The 12,812-nt window shown below is 32.3% G+C and overlaps 1 long non-coding RNA gene across 2 annotated transcripts; it reads right to left on the bottom strand.

Annotated features, from left to right (window-relative positions):
* Positions 1-1,518: 1,518 nt before the first annotated feature.
* Positions 1,519-4,390, bottom strand: LOC145610767 (uncharacterized). 2 transcript variants are annotated; one of them, XR_014106307.1, is made up of 3 exons: positions 4,130-4,390; positions 1,854-3,322; positions 1,519-1,746 (listed from the first exon to the last, which is right to left on the bottom strand). It is a non-coding gene; the product is annotated as an uncharacterized LOC145610767 (long non-coding RNA). The 2 variants fall into 2 exon arrangements; XR_014106306.1 differs by having other exon boundaries at positions 1,854-1,927.
* Positions 4,391-12,812: the final 8,422 nt, after the last annotated feature.

The raw sequence follows: 12,812 nt of genomic DNA, 5'->3' as shown, positions 1-12,812 counted from the left end.
TGTATAATAGAAAATAACTATATTGGAAATTTGGTCGATATAATTATCAACTTGTATTATGTTGTAGAAATGTTTGTAATGAAAATGAGATGAGAAGTCTGGCTTTTATAATGTGGTTCATCAACTTGCTATTCATAGTTACGTTATGCTCTTGAATTACTTGGTTACGACTCTATTTATTTTTTTTAATAATCTTTTCACCAACCTCTTGATGACTCATTTTATTACTTAGCTGGTTAGCTTCCTTTGAATGCTACTAGAACTCTTGAACAACAATAATAATTTGTGTATGTCAATAGATAATAGTATCCCACATAATTACAATATATTTTAATCATTAACACAATAAAAATAGATAATAATAATATTCCACATGACTGTATTTTGACCAATATAAAAATTGAAAATAATATCTCATATGATTATATTTTACCCAACATATATATTGTGTCCAAAAAAAAAAATAAAAAAAAATAAATAAATAAACCAAACATATTAGGCGAAGTGCCGAAGTGTAAGAATGTGAATCATATACGAGTATTATATTGTAACTAAAAGTGAATAGAGCGATTTAGAAATATATTTTTTTTCTTTAAATGGAAAGAAATGTTTGTTGGGGACATCAAAGAATCAAAGTACAATCTTGATTTTATTGTTTGGACTGATGTCGTATGCATTCAATTTTTTATTGTTCAACGGCTCAACCCATGACCATAAGCTATGGCGTATGACCCCCATCATCAAGTAGCTTTGTTCGGTTAAAAATAAGGGGAAAGCCCAATAATCGTGACAGATAATAGTAGAAGAGGATAGGTAAAAGTCAAAGTTTGTATGAGTCAAATCGTGGCAAATTCTTAGATGCACCCTTCTTAAACAAAAACTAGTACTGTCAAAACGGGTTGACAGTTCGGTTTTGGTTCGATTTGAAAACTAAAATCGTTTCAAGTGCCTTAAGGATTGGTTTCGGTTTGATTTGAAGTGTTATCAGTTTGGTTTGATTTTGGTTAATTCTTGAGCGGTTTTAATTCGGTTCGGGTTGTAAAAGGTTCGGTGCAGACGAGTTGTGGTTTTACTACAAGATATTATATCAAAGAGGGCAATTTAAATCGCCCTCTTAGATTCAAATTTCGCCTATTAGGCAAAGAGGGCAATTCTAAAATCGCCCCCAAGTCGCCCTATTAGCCTCGTCCTATTAGCTTCAAAGGGCATACAAATTTTTCGCCCTTTTTGTTAAATATCAAAGAAGGCAAAATATTTCGCCCTCTTTGATCAAAATCAAATATGGCAAAATTTTCGCCTTCTTTGATCAAAATCAAATAGGGCAAAATTTTCGCCCTCTTTGATTGAATCAAGCAAGACGAAAAGGTTTTTTGCCCTGTGTAATCAACTCAAACAAGTCAATTCATATTGCCCTCCTTGCTCAAAATTCGCCCTATTTGATCATATTTTAAAGGGGCAAAATCAAAGTCGCCCTCTTTGTTCAATTTTTTGTTTTTAAAAAAAAATAATTCTAGGTGCTAATAGGCATAAATTTTCTATAATAGATGCTAATAGGCATAAATTTTAATTTTGTTATTATATATACAAAAGTATTAACCAAGTTTTCTATAATAGCAAATATTTAATAATATTTAATACCAAATATATACAAAAGTATTAACCAAGTTGTCTATCAAGCAATCTTCTCATCCTTGCAACCAGCCTTTTGCTGTCCTCCATCCCCAAAACATTGACTTGATCCCCTAACTGTAAACTTGACAAAAACAAGACTAATGTAAATTAATAAAGAAACACTAGAGTATTACATTGCTACAATACAGATCATTTAAAGCAAAAATCAACTGATGACATACACATCAAGCAGGATGTTGTCGATAAGCAGCTTTTTAAGTTCCAAAGCAATCTTGATCGCTACATGATTAGGTATCTAAGATAGTGTAGCAAAATGCAACATCAAAATAAAGGTTATTAAAACAATTATTCAACATCAAGAGCTCAAACATGGTCTCTAATTACAAACAAAACTGCAAGACTGGTATTTTACGCAATATAACCATAGTGATCCAACAGCTATTAGACAAAACAGAGATGCTTGCAAAAGGTAGTCTGCTACACAAGCACTGAAACATATTATATCATGAGAATTTTATCAATTAAGAGGAACCTACAATTTGAAAATAATACCAGCAAAAGCAACTAAATGCCTGATAACAGTTGTCTTTATAAAATTTGAAAATAAAAGAAATAATATCACTATAGCATACCACTCTTACTAACATCCAACAAGACAGGGCGGCTGTAAAAGTAGGATTAAGGGGTAGACTGAAGTTCTGATGCACAAACCGATATACCATTCCTTAGGAGTGGTAATTATAACCTCAAAAATATATGCCTTCTGGATCAAGCAGTTACTGAATTCACAAGGCTCCTTAACCTCCAATTGTGATACTGGGTGCTTAGTTACCATATATGGTTCAATACACAGAACAGAACCACCTAAAATGGTTCAATACACAAAACAGAACCAAAACAAAAAAAAAAAATCCATTTCAAATTACCAAACATCTATATAGCTATAGTCTTGAACCACCTATTAACAACCATCACCACTTCACATAAACAGAACCAACACAAAATAGCAATTAAAATCCAGCAATCAAGGATAAACAAATATCACACACTCCGGGAAAGCACAAGTCTTAACAAGGTATCACTTGAAAATGCATCCAAAAGGCAATTTTATGCAAAGAGTGAGCTTTAGGACATCATATGCATTGCTCATAATTGCAAGATATGAACAGTAAAGCATCATACTATAGTCCTTTTCATTAATAAGCATGTCAATTATAACATATCTATGAAAACAAGTCATTATTATCACCTAGCTTGATAGAAATTACAAAAACATACAGCTATTCAGAAACTAGAACATTAACTAGAAATACAAAAACAACAATAGTAACTAGAAATGCATGGACGACACAACCAGCATCAATAACAACAACAATAGTAACTAGAATATCTTCAACATCATTCCTGAACAATCAATTTAGAAAATGACAGTAGTGTACTTAACATTATTGAATTGATCCTAATTTCCTGTACAATAATATAAGCTTGGTCGAATGGCCAAATTCAGGTTGAAAATTAATGGAAACTGTTATTACTATAGATACAGAGTAAAAGAATTAAGCTCCAATATTTGCACCAAAACATCATATGATTGTACTCAAAACTGTCATAGATTCTTACTCATAGATGAAAACAACAGGAGCTTCACAAATGTACTGCTCCTAGGCCTCCTACATGTCAAAGATACTACCTACGATTCACTGATATTGTATCAAAAGGCGACGATTCTAAAAGGCAAAGGTTAATCTAAGAAAGCAAAATCTTCAAGTTTGAGCTTGGCCTAGCACTATAGGGAATAAAATCAAGATTTCTTCAGTTGCTTCTTTTTTTATCAGTTTATACATTTGTACTTTGGTTATGTTATGTCGAAAATTCAGAATATACTTTGCATAATTTGTCCTGCAATTCAGCACTTTAGAATGCTCAAGTTTTATTGATTCTATTAACCATATATAATAATCAAATCGAATCACATACCTTATTTTACATTTAAAGAGATTTTCTTAATCCAGATTTCCCAATCAAACTTCAAATTATTTATCGATCCTCTAAATTTCTTATTCTTTACAGTATCAATTAATGCCATTTTGTTTATAATTTTGAGGAAATCTGCCCCATTTCTAAATTAGATAGGAAAAATGCCAATGCTACATCACCGAAAAAATCACAATTTGGCAGAATAATCATAATTTCTTACAATTTTACTGAATCTATAATAAATCAATGAAAAATCGGAATAAAAAAAAAAACATTCACAAAAATTAAAGTACACAAACCTGAAACTTTTGATAGCTCATCACAGATTCACAGCAATTAACACAATTCACGGCAATCAATTGCTCATACAATTTAGCAATTTCGAGCAATTAAGCAATTAAGAAATGTAACAATTTCGAGCAATTAAGCAATAGCTCATACAATTAAGAAATTTCGAGCAATTAAGCAATAGCTCATACAATTAAGTAATTAATCAATGTAACATGCAATGAGGCAATACCTGAAACTTTCGATTTGGGTGAGATTCGAGCAAGAGATTCGATCCGAGCAAATGATTCGAGCAGAAGATTCTTGCAGAAGATTCGAGCAAATGATTTGAGCAAATGATTCGAGCAGAAGATTCGAGCAAGAGATTAGAGCAGAAGAAAATTCGAGCAATCAATTTGGGGGTTTAGGGTTCATCATTTTTTAGAGGAAAGAGAGGGAGAGTTTTTGTTTTTTGAAGGGAAAAGTGAGCCCTGAAGCTACCAGTATTATTTTATTACCACTTTTGTCTTTAGGCGTATTATTTTATTACTATTAGTATTTTCAACGAGGGCAAACTAAAATTTCGCCCTCTTTGCTCTAAAATTAGAGGGCAAAACTAAAATTTCGCCCTCTTTGTTCTGAATTAGAGGACGAAAATGGAATTTGCCCTCTTTGCTCTGATATACAGGACGAAAACTAAATTCGCCCTCCTTGCTTTGAAATAGAAAAACAAAAGTAAATTTCGCCCTCTTTGCTCTGTAATAAAAGGGCAATTATAATTTTGCCCTCCTTTATAGCAACTAACAAGACAAACTATAACTCGCCCTCCTTGATCGATTAAAGTCGCCCTCTTTGACCTTTTTCTTGTAGTGTTTGTTAATGGTTCAGTGTAAATGGTTTTTATCCCAAGTTAAATGGTTTTGTTTTGTGTTAGAAACGATTCGGTTTTTTTCGCTTCGATTTTATTTTAATCCGGTTTAGAACAAGTTTGATTCATTAATGGGTTTGGTTCTTATACAGGTTAACATTATTCGGATCGGTTCGGTTTAGGATTACTAAAATACGATTCAAGTTGATTTTTGGTTTAAAAAATGGGTTTGTAATCAGTTTGTTTTTTCATTTGGGTATATTGATTTCGGGCAGTTAAACGGTTTTGGTTTAAAATTTGATTTATTATAATTGATTAATAGATTAATAACATTCTAAATTATAATTTTTGTATGTGATGATTTCAATTTGTTTTTGAAGGATCAAAGGATGCAATCATCTCTACTAAATATTTTGAGAATTGCAATCATACATTGTAAGAATTTAACTAGGCCAGCTTTGGTTCAATATAATTCCAGCACTACTACAAAAAACCCCTAATAAGTTGGACTTTTAGAGTCACCTGTACATAAGGTGCGTTCGAGTCGGCTCATACTTATTAGGTGACTTGTTAAGTTGGGGTTAAAATCAATAAAGCACCTAACGAGATGCCTAATATATATGAGGCTACTTGATAAGATAACAAATCGCCCCATATATATATGCATGCGACTCTATCACCCGACTTATTAGGTGGTTTAAATTAGATTTTCAAAGTCACCTGTAAATAAGGTGTGACTCTAAAACCTGTCGAGTCGCCTTATACATATTAGGTGACTTAATAGGTGAGTTTTGTTAGCTATGACTCTTGTATGAATTTTAAAGTGTCGGGCTTTTCATCATTTTACCCAATGCTTCAATTTTTTAAGCATGTATGATCCCTTGGATTTAATGATTTGCACGGTTGAGATTGGTGTTGTAAAATAAGTGTTTCAAAGGCTACGAATAATAGAATGAACAATATAATAGTTTGATCAAAAGGAAGATGGTGTGGCGTGACATTGTCACTGCCTTTGAAAACGAATTCTGACGCAACCGAGGTGCACATTGTATCACTGGTACGTTCCCTAAGGTTACATACCACTCTCACTCAAAGACACTTTTGGATGAGAGATGGAGTCATATAAACTCATATTATGCCCAAAGAACAAATGTGTTTAGCTAGTTTTTGTGTATGATCGATGTATATCCAATAAAAAGATAACCAAGCCAAATTTATAAGGATGAAGTTTCAAGCCAGAGGATGAATCTAGACATCAAAAGGTGATTAAATCACCATAAATTAAACATTCACTTCAATGGAAGGTTACAAGAGAATCCAAGAGATGAAGGAAAAATACCAAAAAGTGAATGTACGTAAACATAAAAAGTCTACTCCACAACGCACTTGTGGGCAATCGTTGTTGGCCACAACCTGATTGTGGAGTTGGCTGATTTTTTCTTATAGAATACACATAAAAAGTCTACTCCACAATCCACTTGTGGGCAAATGTTGTAGGCCACAACCTCATTATGGAGTAAACTGATCAACTATCAAAAAGCATGGTTTTTACTCTCTTTAATCCAACTGATAGATATTATAGTTTACGATAATATTTGTCGCAGAGCTAGGATATTTTGTATATATTTTTGATATATTTTGTATACGTATCTTACTAGATTCCTAACGAGATTAGGACTAGGATTGTAACTCTATATATTATGATCAATGGTACACACTCCAATTGGAGGAGTTTTTCCGAAATCTAACATGGTATCACAGCTTAGGTTTTCAATCTCAAATTAATTTTTTTCCAACTTTCTTTGGTTTTTTGTTTTAATTTGGGAGCTCAATTTTAACCTCAGCAGGCCTACACATCTCAATACCCGGTTTATCAAGCTGCACCTCCCTCTTATGGGCCGTTAATGACTCCCACCGAACTGGGTAACTCTTTTGCAACCATGTCTCTTCCACAAGACAATTCTTAATACGTGGATTCCGGTTTGGGTTTTGTCATTACCAAGAGTGACAACTCTCTTTTTACTTTCCGGCAGGGTGATGATATGGAATATTTGCTCTTATATGTTGATGATATTATTTTAACTACTTCATCTGACAGGTTGCGTACAGGAATTATTTCTCAGTTGCAAACTGAGTTCCATATGACTGACTTGGGTCCCTTGAGTTATTTTTTAGGGATTGCGGTGACTCGCAAACCTTCTTATTTGCTACTCTCACGGGAAAAGTACGCACAGGAGATCTTAGAGCGTGCAGGTATGGCCTCTTGTAAACCTACAGCCACTCCAGTTGACACTAAGTCCAAACTTAGTGCAGATGCAGGACCACCTTTTCGGGATCCTACTTTGTATCGCAGTTTAGCAGGTGCTCTTCAGTATCTCACTTTCACCGGGCCAGATATTTCTTATGCGGTACAACAGGTGTGTCTATTTATGCATGATCCCCGGGAACCTCATTATGAGGCATTGAAACGCATTCTGCGTTATGTTCAGGGTACCATTGATCACGGCTTACATTTATATCCGTCTACTTCTCATCGATTGATTACTTACACTGACGCTGACTGGGGAGGTTGTCCCGATACCCGACGTTCCACATCGGGCTATTGTTGTTTCCTTGGGGACAACCTCGTGTCTTGGTCATCTAAGCGTCAACATAATTTGTCTAAATCGAGTGCAGAAGCAGAATATCGAGGCGTCGCAAATGTTGTCTCTGAGGCGTGTTGGCTCCGTAATCTTTTACTTGAGTTACATTGTCCTCTACGGCAGGCTACTATTGTTTATTGTGATAATGTCAGTGCTATCTACCTTTCTGGCAACCCGGTACAACACCAACGCACCAAACATGTGGAGATGGATATTCATTTTGTTCGAGAAAAGGTTGCTTTGGGGCAAGTTCGGGTTCTCCATGTTCCTACTAGATATCAGTTTGCGGACATTTTCACTAAAGGCCTACCGCGAGAATTATTTCTGGAATTTAGGTCCAGTCTTAGCGTACGTCCTCCTCCCGCTACGACTGCGGGGGTGTGATAGATATTATAGTTTACGATAATATTTGTCGCAGAGCTAGGATATTTTGTATATATTTTTGATATATTTTGTATACTTATCTTACTAGATTCCTAACGAGATTAGGACTAGGATTGTAACTCTATATATTATGATCAATGGTACACACTCCAATCGGAGGAGTTTTCCCGAAATCTAACACCAACAACTATTCTTCATCCTTCTCATTTTAAAATTATTCTCATTGGATCACAACTATATTCTCATCCCGCTCGTGTGGCTCTCTAAATACCAATTAAACATGCGTAATGATGAGTCATGTAGTTGTAGCATTTATTTACTAAACCAACGATAATACGCATATAGACTATGAAAGTTTCTGGACAAAGGTTGGTGAACAACGCTTGTCGGAAGCTTGGTGTGCGGGATGTGTCATTATGTTGGAGATGCAATTTGGCAAATGTAGTAAAATTTGATCAAAATTTTTCGGAAGGTGGCATCTTCAAACTTTGAAATTGCTGATTCTTTGGTCATAAGTCGGTGATACTCAAGTCAAGGATAAACGAGCTCATTTGACAAGTTCATCGACATTATTTTTTAGTGACACAGAGAGCAACAGATACAAATGATATAAAACTAGTTCGTGATCTGGTGATGCCCTGAATTTTTTGTTTAAATATAAAATTTAAAAAAAAAATATCTAAAATTTAAATTTTTTTGAAAAAATTACATTAATTTTTAAATAAAATTTAAAAAAAAAAAGAAAGAAAAAAAAAGACATGTGAATAGAAATAGAGATGCATTAGTATACTGGTAAATGTAGAAAATTAGCATTCAAGAAATCAACAACAATTAATTTTTGAATAATTTCTGACAAATTAAATTGCAGTTTATTGTTCAATTACTTAGAGGTTTCATTATTCTAAGGGAAAATTGAATATAAAAGTTACACATATGAAGGAATTTAGAGTGATGACACATAGGGTGACACATAGCAATGATATGGCGGCAAATCATATTGAGAGACTTGTGACACATGGCGGTAGCATGTTGTCCCATTGTGTTTTAATAATATTATAAATACATTTTAGGTTTTTAGTATCATTCCGATCTTAACACCTATCACATATTCTACTAAATAATACTACGGGTTTGTTCACTTCAGCTTAATTTCAGCTCATTTCATTTCAGTTCATTTCAGCTCTTAATTTCCATCTCTCATAAATTATTCATTTCAGCTCTAATCAGTTCAATTTAGTTAAGTTCAGCTCCAATTAGTTCAACTCTGTTCAATTCAGTTTAGTTCAGTAAAGCTACTACTTTTGTTTTTTAAAAAAACGAACGTAGTTACTTATTGATATGTTAGTGTAATATCATGGTTTATGTTTATGTAAGTGTTTTTCTTTAATATAAAAAATTTGATAGTTTTACAAATATATTGTTTAGTTATTTATAAGGAATATAAAGGTTACATGCATGTATAAAATTAAATAAAAACAATTGTCTATTACACAACGATGATTAATCTTGCACTTATAAATTACAGCCTGTCTAGTGTGTGGCCAGTCACATACTGTGACCACTTATAAAATAACAAAGTAACCAATATAAAATTGTCCAATTAATCGTACCCCTGTAATACTAACTGAGTAACCCTATAACACTAACCGAGTAACCATATAGTACTGACGAAGTAAATCCTTTAACACTGATTAAGTAACCCCTATTATACTGACGAATTAACCCCTGCTACACGGTGCGGCCAGCCACATATAAGATTTTGTGTATGATTTAATACTTCTTTCAATTTAACAAATGCATTAATTGATGCTCCGTAGTATTTAGAACAATAGAAGTGTAAGAAAGTGACCCAATCGACCCGACGCAATAAAAATCAAATTCAAATTACAGGTTACATACGGATGCAATAATTTAGCATGACTTAAATAAATAGACCTGACCAGCTCAACCTCACAACTCCCCACCTAGACACGTACACTCATATTATTTGACAACTCTACTCAGTACTCCCTTCATTTGTTTCGTAATAATCACACGCAACGTACACTTTTCTTTTACAATCATTTCATAATAAGTGCAACACTTTTTTATTTGGTAATAACCCACTATTATTTTATTATTTCTTTCCTAGGAACTCCAATTATTATTATTATTATTATTATTATTATTATTATTATTATTATTATTATTATTATTATTATTATTAATTAATTATTATTATTATTATTATTATTATTATTATTATTATTATTATTATTATTATTATTATTATTATTATTATTATTATTATTATTATTATTATTTCTCTTTCCTACTAACAATCAAATACATTATTATTATTTCTCTTTCCTACTAACAATCAAATACATCATCCGTTTTTTAATACTTGCAACATTTCTCTAAAATATAAATGTTACAATACTTGCAACACATCATATTTGGAAAATTATTTTAGAAAAAAAGTTTTACTATTTCCCTTATTTAAAACACATGACTCACTAAATTATGCTCCTAACAACCTCTCCCCCCAATTTAAAATATATTACATTATGTGAACCCCATTTTTCTTATTCACCGTGAAAAAGTGTGTGTTGCAACTATTAAAAACGGAGGAAGTATATCCTAACTAACTATGCTTTATATCTATTAAAAAAAATAATAATATGCTTTAAATTATAAAATTCATATTTTGGTCCCACCCTATAATTTTCCTAAAACTTTGTATAACATCTATTATTACGGTTATTACGAAACGAAAAGCGTAGTATGCAATATTAATTAAAGATATCTTTAAATTGTACTAGGCGAGCTCAAAATTTGAGAAATAAGGTCGAAACACGGCTTAATACATAGTCCTCGAGCAGGATATTCTAAGATGCGCCCTTGTGCATTTAAGCTGGTTGCACCTCTCATCAAATACCCCCTTTTATACACCAAAAACACATATATACGTACTATATAGTATATACTACTGGAGTATTGGTATATATTACTTCATCTCCTTCCTTCAATCTTCTTAGCTTCCTATATTATTTCTTTCCTTATTTCTTAACTTTTACATAAAGTTTTCTCTATTTTTACAAATTCTTTACTTAATTCTTAATTTTGATTGAATTTTTCTCTCTCCACTGTGTGGCATTTTCTTTTTCTTTTCAGATTTTCTCTCTCCTCTATTTTTGTATTTTCGTTGATTCGTGTTGGATTTATTTTGAATCTTGAAGACATTGTTGATATAAGTTAGTTTATATTATTGATTTATAATTTAGTTTAATTGGTTATATTGTTGAAATTTGTGATTGATATTGCATATATAATTTTTGGGTATTTTGTCAAATTGTAATAGGTGATGAACACATATTGATTACAATACTTTTCTCTTCACTTTTCTTTCCTATAATAATATTAATCAAGATTTTCATCAAAATTTAGATCATAATTTTCATTAAAATTTTATTCTCCTTTGTTTTTCCTCTTTTGTTCTTCATTTTCTCTCTCCTCTGTTTTCTTTATTTTTCTCTCATGTTTCACTTTTTCATTGACTTTGTTGCTTAATATGGAATTAGTTGTTATTCTCGAAGAGATCGTCAATGTAGGTTAGTGTTTTATTTTGTTGATTGTAATTAGGTTTTTTTTAGGTTATTCAATTATAATTGTATTTTGTTTAAATTTGGAAAAATGGATACTAATAATCCCACCTTTGCCACTTCTGCTCAACCACCTTTTCGAATTCCCAAAACAATCCCGCCTTTGACCCCCATCTTCTCAAAATGAACCTTTTACCGGTTTGTGAAATTGGTAACTTATTTTAGAAGGTGACTTGCCACATGTCACCTTCTGATTGGTACAATTTTAATTGTTGCAATAAAAAAATTCAATAAAACAAAAAAAAAAACTTTAAAAACCCCGCCCAACCTGGCCTCGTCGGACCCCACGCAACCACCACCCTAGTCGCCGCCAGCCCAGCCACCAGCCTCGTCGAACACCTAACCAACCACCACCCTAGTCACCGCCCCGGTCGCTACCATCTAAACCACCATCCCCTCTCCCCGAAACCCTAGGTAAGCGTATAATTTTTGCTTTTTCGTTCTATTAGTAATGAAAGTATTATTTAATATATTAAATAATTGTACTATGTTCATTTGAATTAGTGTGCTCAACAATGTGGTGGTACCGAATGTGCTTATTATGTGATGAGATATATGTATGAGATAGTATTTTTCCATAGCGATTGCAAGGGTAATTTGAAAGAGGTTAGTGATGAGATGTATTACGAGTTTTGGTTGATGTTTTATTTTTATAAAGTATAATAATATATATACACGTTTTTTTTTCCAGGAGTATTTGGCAAGCTAAGACTTGCAGCCTACAACGATGTAGAATTGGATGAGATTCGAGAACAATGGGCTAAGTTTTTTAGGCTTAATTTTTTGTTGAAGACTAGTTATCTTATTAATCGATGTTATGATTTATCGCATTTAGCTTAATAAAATGATATAACACATTTTTATGTATCTATTTTAATTTTATTTAACCTATTGGTTATTGTTATTACATTTCTAAATTATAAATCAATGCTTTTTTAATTCAAGTTTAATTGTTTTTTGGAAATTAAAGTATAATTAATTGTTTTGTATTGTATGGTTATGGATGAATAATTCGAGTTGTGTGGAACTATTTAGAGTGTTGAATTGTATAGAAGTATGGAAGTATTCGCAGTACGTGTTTTTTTGGTTGAATTGTAACAGGTTATAACCCATTTAACGATGGGTCATTTGGTAGGATATACTACCATTTTTGTATTCGAATCAAATATTTAAAAAAAAAAGGGAAATTCTCACTGGTAATCATAAACTTTTATTTTTTCTCAATGGTAAAGTCCAAATTTTTTTATTATCAGTATTAATCACGAATTAACATAACTAAGCCAATATTAACTTAAGTTAAACAATTTGTTAATTCCTTAACCATGGTTTAACTATTGGATTGCAAAAAGACGTAACTACCCCTACCAATTCTTTCTTCTTCCTTTCTCTTTCCCCCTC

Source organism: Chenopodium album, chromosome 3, assembly GCF_948465745.1.
Source record: "Chenopodium album chromosome 3, dcCheAlbu1.1, whole genome shotgun sequence".
In the NCBI taxonomy this organism is placed as follows: domain Eukaryota; kingdom Viridiplantae; phylum Streptophyta; class Magnoliopsida; order Caryophyllales; family Amaranthaceae; genus Chenopodium; species Chenopodium album.
The sequence above is the reverse complement of the archived record's forward strand: the minus strand, read 5'-3'. Positions and strand labels throughout refer to the sequence as shown.